This window comes from Mobula hypostoma, chromosome 24, assembly GCF_963921235.1.
Source record: "Mobula hypostoma chromosome 24, sMobHyp1.1, whole genome shotgun sequence".
NCBI classification, from domain to species: Eukaryota; Metazoa; Chordata; class Chondrichthyes; order Myliobatiformes; family Myliobatidae; genus Mobula; species Mobula hypostoma.
Window position 1 is genome coordinate 38,460,552 of NC_086120.1, and position 18,903 is coordinate 38,479,454.

Genomic DNA, 18,903 nt, shown 5'->3' on the forward strand with positions numbered 1-18,903 from the left:
AATGATGCGCCTCTGACTGGCTGACTGTGGACTATCAGCCATTTTACCAAGCTTCCCATAGTCCTTCATGGGGCTATTGTGTCTGGAGGTCCTGATGTGGCCTCCTGTACATTGGTGAGACCTGCCATAAATTGGGGGAGCATTTCTTCAAGCACCTTCACTCCATCCACCACAAGTGAGACTTCCCTGTGGTCAAACATTTTAATTCTGATTCCCATTCCCATTCTGATGTGTCAGTCCATGGCCTCCTCTTGTGCCAAGAAGAGGCCACCCTCAGGATTGAGGAGCAGTACTTTATATTCTGTCTGGGAAGCCTCCAACCTGATGGCATGAATATTGATTTCTCCTTCCGGTAAACAAATTTTTCCTCCCTCCCTCTATTCCCCACTCTGATCTTTTACCTCTTCTCACCTTCCTGTTACTTCCCCTGGGTCCCCTCCTCCTTCCCTTTCTCCTATTGTCCACTCCCGTCTCCTATCAGATTCATTCTTCTACAGCCCTGTCCCACACGCCTGGTTTCGTCTATCACCTTCCAGCTAGCGTCCTTCCCTTCCCCTCACCTTTTTATTGTGGTATCTTCCCCCTTTCCTCTCAGTCCTGAAGAAGGGTCTCGGCCCGATATGTCGAGCGCTTATTAATTTCCATAGATGCTGCCTGACCTGCTGAGTTCCTCCAGCATTTTGTGTCTATTGCTTTCAATTTCCAGCATCTGCAGACTTTCTTGACTTTATCACCTGGTGTTTATGCACTTAAACACATTTTATTCCATATTTATACTTTAACCTCTAACTTCATAGTTTATATATTTCTTTATTCTTTATAATTGTTGAAAGTTGTTTATTTTTGTTGCACGTTGCACCAACACACCACAGCAAGTTCCTAATACCTATAAATGCATATGATAAATAAAGCTGATTCTTAATCCTTGACCATTGAATAATAACGTTGATTGAAAATAAGAGAGAAATCACACCTCGGTGCTAAATTAGATTAGATTATGAGGACACACAGTTCTCTTTTATTGTCATTTAGTAATGCATGCATTAAGAAATGATACAATATTCCTTCGGTGTGATATCACAAAAACACAGGACAGACCAATACTGAAAAACTAACAAAAACCACATAATCATAACATATAGTTACAACAGTGCAACAATACCATAACTTGATGAAGAACAGGCCATGGCACAATAAAAAAGTTCAAAGTCTCTTGAATGTCCCACATCTCACGCAGACGGGAGAAGGAAGAAAACTCTCCCTGCCATGCCCAACCACAGTCCGACTCTGAGTTGTCCGAAAACTTTGAGCCTCTGATCAGCCCTCCGACACGGAGTACCGAGCACCATCTCTATCCGAACGGTTCGACCTCAGCCTCGGTTGCCAGCAGCAGGCAAAGCCGGGGATTTTGGGACCTTCCCTCCAGAAGATTCTCGATCGCCCAGTGACAGCGGCAGCGAACCGGTGTTTCAGAAATTTCTCCAGATGTTCCTCTGTGCTTTCACGTCTGTGTCTATCAAATCAGAATTGTCCACGGCCCCTATTTGACAGAGCCGATATCATTTCACCGGAGAGCTGTGTGCGCTGTGTCGTGCTGCCATCTTCTCCTCCCGCCTAAGATGCTTGGGTTATCACAATCTCATTACTAAAATTATGGTTTTTAGAATAATTAGCAAGTTTCTTCACTGGGATGTGTGAAGGACAAAAGGGGAATTGTCCTCAGAACTTGACTGATCAAGATCATCTCCTCTAACCTGAGTGAAAGAGAACTGCAAACATATGGAGATATACTGCTAGCATGGCTATTTTTTTCCCCCCTAAGGTACTTAAATTTTACCTTACTCAGGAAACATTGCTTGTAATAATGAATGCTGTAGGTAGAATTCAAAAAGAGAGATTTAATGGAAGACTTTGTCCTGCAATGCAAGAGGTGGATACGCTTCTCAAAAAGGTTCTTGCAGTAACTCAGTAGGTAGTGCACCCCCTGAGCCACACACTTATTAAGAAGGTTCTAATTTGAATTATTACTGCCGTTCTCATTCTCAATTTGGACAGTAGCAATGATGAAATAAATTACTTTGGATTTTAACGGTCAGCTTTCAGAAGTTCACCATTTAAGTTCAGGTATGAAAAGCACAGAACATTTGGAAAGATATTAAATGCAATCCATATGACAGTGCTAGAGAAGTGGGCAATGTCTTAATAAAAAAATATGGAGACTCGTTGGAAAAATTATGAATAAAGGGAATCTGTCCTTTAATAGAAATATTTTAAGAATACATAGCTATTTATTTATTGAGATATAGTGCAGAACAGGCCCTTCTGGCCCTTTGTGTCACACTGCCCAAAAACCCTCCAATTTAATCTGAACCTAATCACAGGACAATTTAAAATGAGCAATTAGCCTATGTCTTTGGTATGTCTTTGGACCCATGCAGTCACAGGGAGAATGTACAAACTCCTTACAGGCAGTGATGGGAATTGAACCTGGGTTGTCTGTACTGTAAAGCATTGTGCTAACCACTACGCTACCCTGCTGCCCTTGGCAATAAGTTTTATCGTTAGTAAGTTTATCATGGCAGTAAGTTTTAATTCTATTCAATATTTCCCTGCTGAATGAATAAAAGAACATTGGGCACCAGCTCTAATTTCATTGTCTCACAATTATAGTAATTCTTGCTCACACACAAACTAAAAACAATCCCACTTGTGTGGGCTCCATCAAAATAAAATTGTTTTCTCCAATGGTTATTGATGCAGCCAAATAAAACCACTGTGTAACATGACTTTACAAAAATGAAGGCATTACTGAGCAGACGGGTGCTCTTTCTACTCTTTGTTGTAATATCTCTGATATTCTCCCTTTATAATACAAGTATTCTTATGGAGTTTATACAGACAGGTTTAAATGTATGTGCTCGCTTCCACTCAATCAACACAAGTCTAATTGCGCCCCCTTGGGGAATTTGGATGTTTGAATAATATTCATTTCCAGGACAGAAATTAAAGGGGGACAAAATTAAAGATTCGCTTTATCTATCACATGTACTGTACGTTGAAACATCATGCAGTAAACTGTGTCGCTTGATTTGGGGACGTGATGGGGACAGCTCACAGGTTACGCCACACTTCCGGCACCAGCAACTTCCCAACCCTCACTTTTGTACGTCTTTGGATTGTGGGAGGAAACCGGAGAACCTGGAGAAAACCCTCTCAGTAACATACAAACCTCTTATAGATACTGGTGAGGATTAAACCTGGCCTTACAGCTGGTCCTGTAAAGCATTGTGTTAACTGCTAGGTTGTCATGATACATACTGATTGAAAATTTCTTGCGAATTGATCAGAGAATTCAATAAATGAAAGATGACTTTCGTTGGTTACATTGTAAACTGCATCTTGAACACTCAAATATAAATTATTTTTAACACATATTTAAAGATATGAAACCTATTGAATATTAAAAGGTCTAGATAGAGTGGATGTGGAGAGGATGTTTCCTTTAGTAGAGGAGTCTAGGACAAGAGGGAACAATTTCAGAGGAGAAAGGTGCCGCTTTAGGACAGAGATGAGGAGGAATTTCTTTAGCCAGAGGGTGGTGAGTCTGTAGAATTCATTGCCACAGGCATCTGTGGAGGCCACATCATTTGGTATATCTAAAGCAGAGGTTGACAGGTTCTAGATTAGTACAGGTGTCAAAGGTTACTGGAAGAAAGCAGGAGAATGGGGTTGAAAAGTCAGCCATGATGCAGTGGCCGAGCAGACCCGATGGGCCAAATGGCCTTATTCTGCTCCAATATCTATGGTCTAATGGTATTCTAATGGCACAGAGACACTGCTGCCTCACAAGTCTGGGGACCTGAGCTCAGTCCTGACCTCTGACACTGTCTACTTGGAGTTTGCACTCTCTATTGGGCAGACTTATTTCAATTAAGAAGGTCTCAGGTGTGATTTCTGCAAGGCACTGGCCCAGTAAGTCTCAGACAGAGCTATTTCATTTTGTCCAACATCCCGTGGGTGTTGAAAGAAGACTGAATATTCTCCCATCTGTTCCCTATTGGGTAATGTGTCACTGTGACAGCAAAACTGGCCATTGTTTTATCACTCTTGTAGACTTGCTAAGCTACATCAAATATCTATAGATAGTAGTAGTCGTAGTAGTAGTAGTCATACTTTATTGATCCCGGGGGAAATTGGTTGTTGAAATAGATGCTGGAAATCTGAAGTTCAAACAGGAAATGGTGGACCAACTCAATAAGCAAGGTAGCACCATTGGAGAAAGCAACCGTGTCCATATTTCTAAAGTTCAAAGTACATTTATTATCGAAGTATGTATACATTATACAACCTTGAGATTTGTCTCCTTACAGGCAGCCACAAAACAAAGAAACCCGAAAGAACCTATTTTAAAATAGGAAGACCGTCAAACACCTTATGTGTAGAGAAAAAAAAACAAATCATGCAAATAATATAACTAAGCAAGTAGCATTGAAATGAACTAAAGTTTTATGAAAGACACAAATTCAGGCATCACAGCAGGAGGAGCAGGCCACAGCTTCAGATCAGTGCAAAGCTGAGTAAACGTCACAAGATCACAGACATGAAGCCAAGCATCACTGCAGCCAAAGTTTCCTGATTTGTGATCTGTGGTCACCGATTCATGCTGACACTTCCGCAAACCCACATTCCACGTTTTCATATTCCTCTTTCAGCTGTTCCCTTCTGTCCCTTGATGCTTCTTGTTCGATATAGCAGCACAATGAGGCAGCAACCATTATGATGCCAACCTGTTCATGTGGAGTTGCACATTCTCCCTGTGAGCACTTTGATTTCCTCTCACATCTCAATGCCATACCTGGAGATTAATTAGTTACTGTGAATTATGGCAGGGATATTGATTAGAGTTGATGGACATGTCTGAGAGGACGGCTTACAGGGAAAGTGTGTTGGAAAAGAACCGATGGCATTGCTCTGAGATCTTCCACATATCTGATGGCCAAATGGCATTGTTCTGTGTATGAAGAAAAAATGAGAGAGGCTTGAGTCTATATTCTATCCATTCTCCGCATAAAGAAATGTTTCCCCAAGTTCTCTTGGACTTAGTAGTGACCATAGATGCTGCCAGACCGGTTGAGTTCCTCCAACCTTTTGTGTGTGTTGCTTTGGATTTCCAGCATCTGCAGAATTTCTTGTGTTTATCATTTGTTGCTCCACTGTGGTCTCTATGAGGGATGCCGAGCCTGAGGCAGTGTCTATCTTCTCTCTGATGGAAGCTCAGTGACACCCTCTCTTAATGCTCCCCCTCTGTGATCTCTGCTGCCCTCTTCAACCAGGTACTCACCCAGGATTGCTCCAGCTATTCTCCTTGCCCTCCCCCACCTTTTTATTCTGGCATCTTTCCCCTTCCTTTCCAGTCCTGAAGAAGGGTCTCAGCCTGAAATGGGCCCTGGTCAGACCCCACGGAGTACTGTGCTCAATTCTTGTTGCCTCACTACAGGAAGGGTGTGGAAACCATAGAAAGGGTGCAGAGGAGATTTACAAGGGACGGGGTTCATATTCTGGAGATGGAAAGAACAACCAGAAGAGAGCAGAAGAGAGCCAGGAGAAATGCAGCCATGATTGCCACCACTACCATCACCATTACTACATACACATGTCCCACCTGCAATAGAGCTTGTGGGTCCAGGATGGGACTGTATAGTCATCAAAGATCTCACCATTAAAGGAGTGGACATCATCATCAGATTTCAATGGACAACCGAAGAGAGTGAAGAAGAGAGTGCCTGGATTGGGGAGCATGCCTAATGAGAATAGGTTGAATGAACTCGGCCTTTTCTCCTTGGAACGACAGAGGATGAGAGGTGACCTGATAGAGGTGTACAAGATAATGAGAGGCATTGATCGTGTGGGTAGTCAGAGGCTTTTTCACAGGGCTGAAATGACTAGCATGAGAGGGCATTGTTTTAAGATGCTTGGAAATAGGTACAGAGGAGATATCAGGGGTACGTTTTTTTACCCAGAGAGTGGTGAGTGTGTGGAATGGGCTGCTGGCGGCAGCGGTGGAGACGGATACGATAGGGTCTTTTAAAAGACTCCTGGATAGGTACATGGAACTTAGAAAAATAGAAGGCTATGGGTAAGCCTAGGTAGTTCTAAGGTAAGGACATGTTCGGCACAGCTCAGTGGGCCGAAGGGCCTGTATTGTGCTGTAGGTTTTCTATGTTTCTATGTCGACTGTTTATTCATCTCCATAGATGTTGCCTGACCAGTTGAGTTCCTCCCGCATTTTGTGTGTGTTGCAGTCACCACATTATGCTTGCAGTTTCTAGATTTTGACTTGTGCACAGCTGCAGACGTTTTCTCCTTCCTAAATTTAAATACCACAATCAGATCACCACTCAGTTTTTCTGGAGGAAAGGACACAAGCTTGTGAATTATTTCCTGATGGTTAAGATGTCTCCATTCCGATGTCATCATTGTAAGTAACTGTAGCTCAAACTGGATTCATCTGGGGTTTTATCTCAAAAGCAAATCAAACAGAAATATGATTTTTTCCCAGGTTAGGTCATGCTGGCGATCATTTCCGGGTGAAATTGTGCCCATTGGGAAATGGGTTTGGGCACTTCCATATGTTATTCGCTTGATGGTTTCCTGGCATCAGCCGTCGGCCTAATGACGTTGGAAGCCATGCTCTGAAAGTTTTCTCCATTAATTGGTGTTTTGGGATGTAACCTATAATCTCCAAAGAAAACTGTAGGAACACAACATGCAGATTCAATGAGGCAACAGTTAGTGACGTGAGACTGGGTGACACGGTGTCATGGCAACAACCTTTCCCTCAGTGTCAGCAAAACATAAGAGCTGGTCATTGACTTCAGGAAGTGGGAGGGATGATGCGCATGCTGCTGTCTACATTAATGATGCTGAGGTTGAGTGGGCTGAGAGTTTCAAATGAACACCACTGACCCTACAAAGAATTCCAAAAATTTATAACCCACAGTATCTCGTCATCTCAGTTCAAGACAGTTAACAAACAGTTGTTTGTTTCTTCACTGCACAGGACCTGTCTTACTGTGCAATTCTCCGCAGCGCCACTTTACAAATATTTTTGCCCAATTTCTCAAATTGTTGCTGTGGGTTCTATGGCAATGCAATTATTCAAAGTTTCAAAGTTACGTTTATATAGGATCCTGGTCAGTCCCCACTTGGAGTACTGTGCTCAGTACTGGTCACCTCACTGCAGGAAGGATGTGGAGACTATAGAAAGAGTGCAGAGGAGATTTACAAGAATGTTGCCTGGATTGGGGAGCATGCCTTATGAGAATAGATTGAGTGAACTTGGCCTTTACTCCTTGGAGTGACAGAGGATGAGAGGTGATCTGATAAGATGATAAGAGGCATTGGTTGTGTGGATAGTCAGAGGCTTTTTCCCAGGGCTGAAATGGCTAACATAAGAGGGCACAGTTTTAAGGTGCTTGGAAGTAGGTACAGAGGAGATGTCAGGGGTAAGTTTTTTATGCAGAAAGTGGTGAGTGTGTAGAATGGGCTGCTGGCGATGCTGGTGGAGGCAGATACAATCGGGTCTTTTAAGAGACTCTTGGATAGGTACATGGAGCTTAGAAAAACAGAGGGTAACCTTAGATAATTTCTAAAATAGATTAGATTAGATTTATGGGGACACTCAGTCCTCGTTTATTGTCATTTAGAAATGCATGCATTAAAAAATGATACAATGTTCCTCCAGTATAATATCACAGAAACACAAGACAGATCAAGACTAAAACTGACAAAAACCACATAATTATAACATATAGTTACAACAGTGCAAAGCAATACCATAATTTGATAAGAGCAGACCATGGGCACAGTAAAAAAAAGTCTCGAAGTCCCGATAGCCCCAACATCTCACGCAGACAGTAGAAGGGAGGAACTCTTCCTGCCATGAGCTTCCAGCGCCGCAAACTTGCCAATGCAGCATCCTGGAAGCATCCAACCACAGTCCGACTCTGAGTCTGTCCGAAAACTTCGAGCCTCCGACCAGCCCTCCGACGCCGAGCACCGAGCACCATCTCTGCCGGGTGTTTCGACCCTGCCCAGGCCGCCGAGCAACAAGCAAAGTCAAGGATTCGAGGCCTTCCCTGCTGGAGATTTTGGATCACACAGTAGCGGCGGCAGTGAAGCGGGCATTTCAGAAGTTTCACCCAATGTTCCTCTGTGCTCTCACATCTGCCTCCATCAAATCAGAATTGTGCACGACATCCTACTTGACAGATAACAGATATTCATCACTGGAGAGGTCGCGCCGCCATCTTCTCCTCCTCCATTAGTACATATTCGGCACAGCACTGTGGGCCGAAGGGCCTGTATTGTGCTGTAGGTTTTCTATGTTCTATATTTATTATCGGTATACAGCCTGGAGATTCATTTTCTTGCAGACAGCCGCGTAACAAAGAGACACCACACAACAAAAACCATCAAACACCCAACACGCGAAAAAAGCACAAATCGCGTAAACAGCAAACAGTGATCGAATAACGCACAGAACGTTAAACACCAGACCGCGGTGTCGAAGCACCTCAAACAAATCACGCAAATAGTAAAAAAGAGAAATCGAAGGACACATGGAACGTGAACTGCAGAGTCCCCAAAAGTGGGTCACAACTGCAGAGCACATTCATGGTGAGGACATTAAACATCAAATACTCAACATGTTTATCACATCATAAAATGGTAATATCCTATTCCTAGGCGCGCGCATCTTCTCCTGGCCCCCATGCCTTGCTTGTCATGAGGAGACCCGAGCTATGCACAGATTTCCAGTGATGAAGTAATTGAAGTTACTTGGCTATTCTTTGCTGCTTCTCTTGAAATAAAACTGTATCTGCTTTATTTGCATTCTTATAGCCTGACTAAGCAAAATCTTTTGTGATTTATGTACCCATAGATTCATTATAGCCCAGAAGGAGGCCATTTGGCCAATTGAACTCTTGCCAGCTCTTTGTAGTGCAGTCCAGTCAGACTGATTCCCCTGTTGTTTCTCTTGAGGCCTGCAAATCATTTTCCCTCCAGTGCTTGTCTAGCTCTTGTTTCCACCACTTTTACAGCCAATGAGTTCTAGATTATAACCACACTCTGAATCAAAATGTTTACCTTTATATCCACACTTTATCACTTGCCCTTCACTTTAAAGTGGCTGTCCATGCTATTTAGTCATTTGCACTCAGTCACCACATTCTTAGCGACAGGAGTGGAACCTTGCACCACCCCTGCTGCTGTAGCCTAGCCACTTCAAGTTTCAAAGTTTTGTGCGTTCAGTGACATTCTTCTGTCGTAATGCATGGTTTTTTTGAGATTGTGTCACCTTTCTGTCAGCTTGAACCAGTCTGGCCATTATCCTCTGACCTCTCATTAACAAGGTATTAACAAGGTCAGAGCCGTCTCTATTTCCTGAGGAGACTGAGGTCCTTTAACATCTGCCGGACGATGCTGAGGATGCTCTATGAGTCTGTGGTGGCCAGTGCGATCATGTTTGCTGTTGTGTGCTGGGGCAGCAGGCTGAGGGTAGAATCAACAAGCTCATTTGTAAGGCCAGTGATGTCGTGGGGATGGAACTGGACTCTCTCACGGTGGTGTCTGAAAAGAGGATGCTGTCCAAGTTGCATGCCATCTTGGACAATGTCTCCCATCCACTACATAATGTACTGGGTGGGCACAGGAGTACATTCAGCCAGAGACTCATTCCACAGAGATGCAACACAGAGCGTCATAGGAAGTCATTCCTGCCTGTGGCCATCAAACTTTACAAGTCCTCCCTTGGAGGGTCAGACACCCTGAGCCAATAGGCTGGTCCTGGACTTATTTCCTGGCATAATTTACATATTACTATTTAAGTATTTATGGTTTTATTACTATTTAATTATTTATGGTGCAACTGTAACGAAAACCAATTTCCCCCGGGATCAATAAAGTGTGACTATGACTATGACTATGACTATTTTCGCCCAGAGAACTGCCTCTCACTGGATGTGTTTTTTATTTGCTTATCATACCATTCTCTAGAGACTGCTATGTGTGAAAATCCCAGGTGATCAGCAGTTTCTGAGACACTCAAACCACCACGTCTGGCACCAACAATCATTCCACGGTCAAAGTCACTGAAATCACATTTCTTCCCCATTCTGATGTGTGGTCTGAACAACAACTGAACCTCTTGACCATGCCTGCATGCATTGAGTTTCTGCCACATGATTGGCTGATTAAATATTTGTATTAACGAGCAGGAGTACAAGTTTACCTGATGAAGTTATCACTGAGTGTATTTGTCAAAGGCCTTTTCAAAATCCAAGGATAGCATCAATTCTTAGGCAGTCCATTGGGATTGCAAAAGACTTGCTTCCACACCAGTTCTGTGGTTTCTGAAGTGACTGATAGGGTCGATGTAGGAGCTGCAGGCTTTGCCGTAGGTAAGGCAGGTGGTACTTAATTGGGCGGGTGCTTGGGTAGTCAGGGATGATGTGAAAATCATAAACACAAGAGATTCTGCTGATGCTGAGCGAAGTACACTAAGTTGTGGAGGAAATCAGTAAGTTGGGCGGAGACCTTTCATCAGGGCTCGGTATTCCCCTCTGTAAATGCTGCCTGACTTGCTGAGCCCCTCCTCAACTTTGTCTTTGCTGTGAGAAGGTATTCACCTTCCACTGTTTACTGTGTTTGGGATAAATAGATTCGAGATTTATTTATTTTTTGTTTATTATGATAAGGCACTTCATGCAGCCCGGCAATCCCTTGATTTAATCATGAGACAATTTACAAAGACCAATTAACTTACCATCTGGTATGTCTTTGCACTGTGTGAGGAAACTGGGGTACCGAGAGGGAGAACCTACAAACTTCTTACAGGCAGTAGCGGGAATTGAACCCAGGTCGCTGGTACTGTCATGCGTTGTGCTAACCACTATGCACTGATGCTCATTCTCCACTTTGTACAGTTCTTTCTCCTGATTTCTACATCTGTGAGGGTGTAGCTTGTTTTCAAGGGCAGCTGGCTAGAACTTCTTACTGTGACAGAATTCGAAGTTCAGTGTTTGTTTGGCAAGTTTAGTATTGGGCATGTTGGTAACTAAGATGTCAATACCAAAGGATGTTGGGCTAGCATAGGGTACTGTCATTGCTTTGTTTGTTCTGGGGGGATCTGGAGGACAGTTTGACTGGTATTTCGCAAGTGCTTTGAAATGTCTGCTGTAGAAAACCCTGAAACATTTAAGCAGGTAGGGACCACTGCCGCCTTCTCAGCCATGAGCTTTGTGTCAGCTTTTAAAGCAGGCCATTACACTGAAGGCAATGACGAATTGTATCATTGATGTTTACCTTCTTGGAGAGGTGGCTCCAAGATTATAGAAAGAGGTCCATCTTTTATAGAGAGCTATCCTTTACGTATATCTATCATTGAAGGTAGTGGTGGTTGCGGAGCCACAGTAGTGTTGTGGTTAGTGCAACAATATTACACCTCGGGTCATCAGAGTTCAGAGTTCAATTCTGTGCCATCTGTAAGGAGTTTGTACAGTCTTCCTGTAATCACATGCGTTTCCTTTGGGTGCTCCTCTTTCCTCTCACAGTCCAAAGGCATGCCAGTTATTAGGTTAATTGGTCATTGTCAATTGTCCTGTGACTAGGCTAGCATTATATAGGTGGGTTGCTGGGCAGACTGCTCACTGAGTTGGAAGGACTTGCTGTAGTTTGTATCTCTAAATAAATCAATAAAATTGGGCCAAAACCAACAGAAGAATTTTGTAGATGCTAAAAGCAAAGTCCATATGTATGTATATCTTAGTGGATGTCTGAGTGTTGAATGTTTCTGAACATCTGCGTACTGGAGTGGAGGTCGTGCAGTTGAACATTTTCCCATTTTCCTGTAGATTAGTTTCACTACAGTGGGAAGCGTGTTGGAAATGGTATGCAGAACTGGGTTAGGAAGGTTTGGAGCTATAATTCTTAAAGCAAATTTGGACATATTGGTTAAAATGAGAGTTTTGTGTTGCAGGAAAAAATAGGAAGTAAATTTTATCAGGCAGACAAATGTGAAAAGTGTTCTCCACAGTTATTCCTCATAAACAGACAATGAGGGAAAGAAAATCATGTCTATTGGTTTTTCATTACATTTCTCTTGGTGTTGATGGGCAGAGAAGATCATGTCCTTTACGGAGGAATCGCTCTCCTGAGTTTGGGAGTGCATCTTCCATCATTGTGAGGAGGAGGTCAAAGAGTTGGCAATATCTTTCTCAGTGCCTTTCAGCAAGGATTGCTGTCTGTATTTAGTGTAATCAGATTTATATCGTTCATTGATATGGTCACAATTGCAACATCTCCAGCATGTCCCCTCTTCTCGAATGCGGGTGGTGAGGACACATCCGGAATACTGTGTACCGAATTGGTCTCCCTGCCCTGGAAAGGATATATTTGTGATTATGGGAATGCAGTGAAGATCAACTAGATTGGTTACTGGAATGACAGATGTTAAGCAGATTGGGCCTGTATTCCTTGGATCAAAGAAGCATAAGGTATTGGCATGGGCTTTACAGGATAAATATTGTTTCGTTATTTGCCATGTCGTTTGATCACAGTCTTTCCTTGACCATGATTGTTCTTGGCAATTTTTTCTACCGAATTGGTTTGTCATTGTTTTCTTCTGGGCAGTTTCTTTACAACGGGTGACCCTGGCCATTATCAACACTTTTCAGAGATTGTCTGCCTGGCATCAGTGGTCGTATAACCAGAACTTATGCTCACCAGCTGCTCATATGACCATGCACCACTTGCTCTTATTGGATTATGTGACCCTGATGGGGGGTGGGGGGTAGGGATGCTAAGCAGATGCTACACTTTGCCCAAGCTAACAGAGGGAAGGAGCACCTTACGCCTCCTTTGGTAGTGACATGTCTCCACCCTGCCCCCCGAGGATAAATGCTTCCTTTGATTGGGATTCCAGTCTCAAAATAAAGGTCAGCCCTTTCGGACAGGAATGAGAAATAAGCTTTAGAAGGTGCTGAATCTTTGAAATTCTCTAGGTGGAAGCTCAGTTGCTGAGAATCTTCAGAACAAACACCAATATAGTTTTGGATATATAGAGAATTATCAGGGGGTTGTGCATGAAGATGTCACTGTGATTAAGCATCAGCCTTGTTTATTAAATGGTGGAGCAGGCATGAGTGCCGAAGGGGCAATGCCAAGTTTCATAGAACATGGAAGAGTACAATGCAGGAACAGGCCATTCGGCCAATAATGTTGTGCTGGACCAGCTAAAAAGCAAATCAAAAACACCCGAACACTAATCCTTCCTACCTACACCATGTCCATATCCCTCCATCTTCCTTACACTCATGTGCCTATCCAAACATTGCCTCCTCAAGTAAAAGCAAACTTGACCATGCCAGTTCCTTGAATTTTAATTTTATGCATATACATGCCTTGAAGTTTCAGCCTCTTCCGTTAAGACAGAACGCAACTGTTGATCCAGTCATAAGTATAGTGATAAACACGAGAAGTCTGATGATGTTGGAAATCCAAAGCAACAGCACAAAATTCTGGAGGACCTCAGCAGCTCAGGCAACATCTATGGAAATTAAACTGTTGCTGTTTCAGGCTGCGACCCTTCTTCAGGACTGGAAAAGAAGGGGGAATATGCCAGAATAAAAAGGTGGGGGTAGGGGAAGGTGGGGGTAGGGGAAGGTGGGTAGCTGGAAGCTAATTGATAAAGCCAGGTGGGTTAGAAAGACAACGATAAATAATTAAAAATAATGATTTCCACTATGACATTCCCAGGTCTATTTCTAATAGCATCTCCACTACACATTTCCTTGATATTGCAGAGGCAAAATTATTTTCCAATATTTCCACATCATCCAAATTTGCATCTGCCAGTGACCCCTGTCTTAACTCTGATTTTCCTTTTGTTATTTATGTTACTGCTGAATATTTCGCTGTTTCTTCTAAACTCTATTTTCTCTCAATCAGTAAATTACTTGAATTATTGGATATTGATCTCTCATTTAAAAACTGCAGTAATTCAAGTGTTATTGAATACTATAATGGACAAATTATCATAGGATATGATCACATTTGACCTGAACATCCTTCTATTCTCCATAATCTTTCTGGTGCTTTATAAGGAAAATTAAAGATACTGTTCCTATCATCCATTTTGAGGTTTCATGGGTTATTAGGTTAGGGTTAATCGGGTTTGTCAGGGGTTGTGCAGTATGGCTCGACAGCAGGAAGGGCCTACTCCACATTGTATAGCTAAATAAATATATATTCTGCATCATTAGTGAAAAACACTATTTACCTTTGCAACACACACAAAAGGGTCTCAGCCCAAAACGTCGACTCTTAATTAGATGCTGCCTGACCTTCTGAGTACCTCCAGCAATTTGTGTGTGTGTTGCTTTGGATCTCCAGCATCTGCAAACTTTTTTGAGTTATGACTGTTTACCTTTGATTTTTAGCTTTCCACATATTAGGAAATAAATTTATTTTTTAGATAAGTGGAGTTTTGATTATTTTTATATACCCTCCTTTGCAAAAGGATGTAGAATGAAGGAAGAGTAGGCCATAAGGCTGTTTGAGCCTGATTCAGTAAATCCATGCCTGCTCCCTGTCTTTACATCCACCTTTCCACAAATCCCAATACATTTGCATTCTCTTGGAGCCCAAAAATTCCTTGATTATCATCCTTGAATAAAAACAAGCAAGTATTGGCAAAAATAGAGATTCCAAAAATTTATAGCCCAGCTCAGCACCTCAGTCCAAGACAGTCAAGCCATTATTTTCAAATATTGCCTATAGTTGTAATGTTGTACCTGGAGAAATATTATCTGCTCAGTCAACTATGTCTCTCAAAATCTTGCTGAGTCTCAATGAGATCATCTCTCATCAAGGTCATATCAAGGAATAAATGTTGGACAACTGAACACACACAGCTTAACTGCTGCACAGGTCAATTTTTTGTGGTGGTTATACAGGAGCATCGGTGCAGTGGGAAGTTTGTCATATCTCTGTGATACACTTTTCACATGAATTGGTCTGTAATTCTTTTAATCTCTAGATTACAGTACAAAAGTCTTCTGCATATATATATGTATTGCTAGGACGCTGAAGACTTTTGCACAGTACTGTAATGATTTTATGTATTGCACTGTACTGCTGCCACAGGAAAAAAACCAAATTTCAAGACATATGTGAGTGATGATAAACCGGATTCTGATATGGGTCTCTATTGTGGACTGAGAGTGGGAAACAGGCAGAGAGAGAGGAATCATGGTTGGGAAAAGGGGAAGGGAGAGGGGAGGGAGCAGGAAGCACTAAAGAGACATTCTGTAGTGATCAATAAACCAATTATCTGGAATCAAATGACCTTACCTGGTGTCTCAGGACTGGGTGTGCCTGCATCCGCGCCACTCACCCCCCCCCACCCCTGGTATTCTTTTTCTGCCACCCGTCCCACACCTCTCTCATAACCATTCCCAACATCCTTTGCTCCAGCCAGATTTACAAACTCACTCTCTGCTCCAAATTGACAAATACAGTACTGTGTAAAAGTCTTAGGCACCCTAGCTATATATATATGTGTGCCTAAGACTTTATGCACAGTGCTGTATGTTAGATCGTGAGCTGTTTATCCTCTTCTAATCATTTCTTGATTTGTCTCTTTGAGATCAAGCTCCATCTGTTCAGCCATCAGAGGCCTACACTATTTACCTTGTCCGTAAATGTGTTTCTAAACACAAAATAATGTAACTTTACGGACAAAACCATGTCACTTCAACAGTGATAAAACAAGAGCTAAGATAACTTGGAGTTAACAATTGTAAACTGATTATGGTGTTTTTCTGATCTCTATTGGACAAGAACTGAAGGCATTTGTGGTACTGAGGAACTGCAGCCATGAGACATTGTGCATTTATTTTCAAATTTAAGGCTGAGTCTCAGCAGACCTTATATTAAAACAATAATATGTTGAAATTTATGTTTGAGGAGTCTGTTCTAAAAGTTAAGGTTCAAAAATGGAATCCTGAACTTTTGAAAGTTGCTGGTTGGTTCAAAGTTTAAAAGGACATCAATAACAAAGAGTGCAGAAGATTGACAACCAGAAAGAGGGAGAAGTTCCAAAATAAGTGTTGCCTCTAATAAACAGACGCATAATGCAGGAGGAACTCAGCAGGTCGTGGAAGGGAATAAATAGTTGACATTTCAGGCCGGGACCCTTCATCAGCATGGTGATGCAGCTGTTAAAGCTAGTGTCTCATTGCTCCAGTGATCTGGGTTCAATCCTGATCCCAGGCGCTGTCTGTGTAGAGTTTGCATGTTCTTTCAGGGAATCCGTGGGTTTCTATGGGTGTTTCAATTTCCTCCCACATCCCACAGAGGATGGTAGGTGAAATAACTACGGTATATTTTACCCCTCGAGTGTATTTGAGTGATAGATTCTGGGAGGATGGCATTGAGGGGAATGCAGGGAAATAAAACAGATGTATATCATGTGTATCAAACCTTGGAATGCAACCTCAGGATTTGCTCTAGAAAGGTGCCCATTCCAGCACTTCATGGTACGGGAATTGTAAAAGTGCTAAAGCACAGATTCATTGAGTAATCAAATTATATAAGTGATCCCGTGGGCCATTCACTTGGGAGAATGTCTGTGCTTATAATGCCTCAGCAGGAAAAACACAGTAACACATTTTTTTCCTAGCTCCCACTCTTAAAACATAAATCATCAGCAAACATTTAAGTTGTCGAAAGTATAAACAGGCTGCATTTACACAGGCATGATGCTATGCATCAGTTCTGATTGTATCAAAGCTGGTTAAAGAACTAAAGTCAGATTACCAAACCACTGTAATCTCAAACAAACATTGCTGAGTTTAACATTTGATTTCTAGGAACTGACCCTTCTCTAGAAGCTTGGAAATTACAGTCTTGTGACATTACTGTTGAGATGCTTGAAACGATCACATAGTAGTTCTCAGCTTTGTTACAAAGGCTTAGAACTATTCAAATTATATGTGCAGACTGTAACATTAAGACTGAAAAAAGGAAAGAAACTGGATAACATTAAATGATTTCAGGTAGTGAGCTGAAAATCCTTTAACACTCAAGAAGACTCTGTTTTCAATTGGTGTGGTGATATACTATATGTTTAACAAATACCCTCAATACTCATCACTGAAACTAAAACTACCAATAAATCACATGGGCCATTAGCAAATAGATCATCAACTATGCATTGGGAAAGTGTTAGATTAGGAGCAGTCAAAATCTTGTGTTACAGATGTTAAACTTTAAAAATGCTAATTTTATCTGTCTTTTGAACTTTTGGTAACTCTTATTTATTGTGATGGACAAGCCAAAAAGGACTGTCAGATTTTTCTTTTAATGGGGAAAGAATGTGTGTTCTTGGAAGTGAGTGAGGCATGAATATATTTGTTGGAGGTAAAGGTCTCCGTTCCCTCTGACTACACAGGGACTGACAGAAGAGCCATCCAGCAGTGCATGGCTAAAATGGCTGCTCCACGACAGTGTGGCTGCAAGTCGGAGCCCCAGCTGTGGGCGCCACTTGAGCCTGTCAGCCAATATGTTTGATGAGGTTCATCACTTCTTAGACTGGCTATTTGATGGGTAAGTCTTCCCTTGAAAAGCCACACCGTCAAAGGGACTATAAAACTCAAAAAAAAAACAGGCTTTCCTCGCCACTTACTGATTGAAAACACGGGAAGCTTAAGTGGTTATGCGGGAAAAGTGGGGGAAGGGAAGGAGTCAAAAAATACTCAAATTGAGTAAGGTTTCTGTGTTACATCCGTGACTCTCAAATGTCACTGGTCTGAAAGAGTTAATGTTTCCTCTGGACAAACTATATCAAGCATACCCTGGTATGGTGCAGTTCAGTTCCACAAACCCTGTACCCTGCCAGTTGACCACACTCCTCCAACAGAGAAGGCAACCTTGAGTCAGTGCTGGCATTCAAAGTTGCAAGCATTTTGGGTCATGTTGCAGATGGCAGGCCTGTTGGAGAACTTCAGCTTAAAGAATCCTCTTATAAATACGTCTGCCCTATTGAGAACGAAAATGTTTTCTTCAATCAATTCTTCCGTTTGCACATTAGTTCACCACTGAGGCATTACCCTATTTGTTAATTATTCTAACACAGCCATGAATGTGTTATTTTAAGTCAGTGCTTCACCTGAAGAAACCAAAGCTGCTCGGTTATATAAAAAAATAATTGAACTCTTGTGATGTGCAAGAGAGACTCAGTTTACAAAAGAGTAAAACAGTTTAAGTTGTTTGTTCCTTTGCTATCCTGTTGTGATGCTTAAAGCAAGGTAGATTAGAGAAGACAAGAGATAATTTCTTCTTTAAATATGGGTAATAGGATTGATTGGCATCGGAAGGAGCACACAACTACATCCGCACACACTGTACTGTGACTCCCTAAAGGACATCAGCCACTTATTAAACTGCTATTGATTCTTTCAAGATCTTTGGAAGACAGGGATAAAGTGGTAATAATTCAACATTGAAATCTGAGTTTTTGCTTCTAAAGAAATGTCTGCAATACTAAGCAACTTTTTAGAAAGTACACGGATCTACACTTTCTCAGCAGTGAAAAGACACAATGGAATTGTAACTTCTGAACACTACCATGTTGTCCAGAAATACCTTTATGCTGTTCTTCAGTTGTCCCAGTTGTATTGTTCAAATAACAGAGTGAGGCATTACAGATGAGCGTTTTATCACTGATACACCCCCTTCCAATAGGCAAAAATCAAGAACTCAAGGGTATCAATAAATGATCGTGCCCATTGAAGAATTCTTTGCAATAATGTAAGAAACGATGAATGGATTTTTAAACAC

At 41.9% G+C, this 18,903-nt stretch overlaps 1 protein-coding gene across 2 annotated transcripts in view; it reads left to right on the forward strand.

Moving 5' to 3' along the window:
* The window catches only part of fgf22 (fibroblast growth factor 22), a 174,077-nt gene that overhangs the window by 23,329 nt on the left and 131,845 nt on the right, over positions 1-18,903 (forward strand). The window lies entirely within an intron of this gene.